The sequence below is a fragment of the Durio zibethinus genome, chromosome 22 (assembly GCF_047325235.1).
Source record: "Durio zibethinus cultivar Kanyao isolate XHJ-2024 chromosome 22, ASM4732523v1, whole genome shotgun sequence".
Taxonomy (NCBI): domain Eukaryota; kingdom Viridiplantae; phylum Streptophyta; class Magnoliopsida; order Malvales; family Malvaceae; genus Durio; species Durio zibethinus.
This window is the reverse complement of record NC_143183.1, coordinates 3,580,188-3,581,729: the sequence shown is the minus strand read 5'-3', so window position 1 is coordinate 3,581,729 and position 1,542 is coordinate 3,580,188.

Here is a 1,542-nt window from a genome sequence, read left to right as displayed (position 1 = left end):
ACAATCCTTAAAATGAAATAACACTCTTTATAGAAAATTGTTGGTGACTCTCCAACATCTAGGCAGAATCCAAGAATTATTTTTTTGAAATGTTATTTTTATTTTATTTTGTAATATCACAATTTTTTTTAAAAGTATTTTTTTTATTATAAAATATTTTATCACCAAATAGTAAATAAAAATTAAAGATAGAATAGTGCAAATAATTACTGATAATAACATGCTAACGTATGTATGCCAATGAATGTTATGTAAGACACAATTTAAAAAGTTGGATTCTTAAGTGTAATGAGGCCACCTCGACTCTCCAACATCTAGCAGAGCTTAGGTGCGACTGTTTATATTTAAGATCCCAATTTACTGTTATACTTTTTATTTATTAATCTTATTATTAATGCGAATTAAAAAATCATGTGAAAAGACTTAACGGAGTAAAATTTCCTAAATACCCCATCATCTAGGCGGCATTCGGAAACAAATTGCTTTAAATAAAATTTTCACACGTGTCCTTAAGATTTTTAGGATGTTTTGAGTAAGGGCTTGGGTAGAGGTTTTAAAGGTTAGGGTTTCAAGATTTTGAAGATTTGAATTTTAGGGTTTTGGATTTAAGTTTTGAGGGTTTTAGGGTTTAGGGTTTTGATTGTAGAGTTTGAAGATTTAAGGGTTTCGATTTTAAAATTTGAGGTTTGAGGTTTTGATTTAAAGGTTTGGATTTTAAGGGTTTGGATTTTAAGGGTTTGGATTTAAGAGTTTAAATGTTTGAGATTTCGGATTTTAGGGTGTTTTGAATTTTAGAGGTTTCGGATTTTAAAGGTTTGGATTTAAGGGATTTTGGATTTTTAGAAGTTTTTGGATTTTAGGATTTTGGATTTTAAGACTTTGAATTTTAGGAGATTTTAGATTTTAGAGGTTTTAGAAACCTAAGATTTTAAAAATTAATAATTAGTGTTTAAAGTTTCTTTTTTAAGAAAATACGAACATCTCTAAAAATCTCCTACATCTAAGTAGATTTTCGAAGCAAGTTCGATTTTAATGATTTTTGAAAATTAATTAAAAATTTTTTATATTTTTTTATAAAAATTTATTAATAATAATTCTCCAACATCTAAGTAGAATTATTTCTTTAAAAAAATATTTTTTTATTCCCAACAACATCTAAGTAAGGAAAATAATAATAATAATAATAATTTTTTGGAGCATTTTTAATATATATTTTTAATTATTACTTGTTTTCAATTTTATTATTATTAAAACAATTAAACATTTATTCTAACAAATTTAAAAATTTATCATGCAAGAATAAAAAAAAAATACTCAAAATAACAATAATAATAATAATATAAAAAAATTTAGAAAATTAAAAAAAAAATTTTTTACTTGAACCAAAGTAGTCAACTGTCCAGTCAACATTGCTTTGGACCGGTCTAACCGATTCTATAGTTCAGTCAATGGTTTGGGCTAGCAATCTACGATTTGGTCCGGTTTAAACCGGTTCAATTGGACCGGTCAGCAGCTGTTGGAAGAGTAGGTCCACGGGTCGGG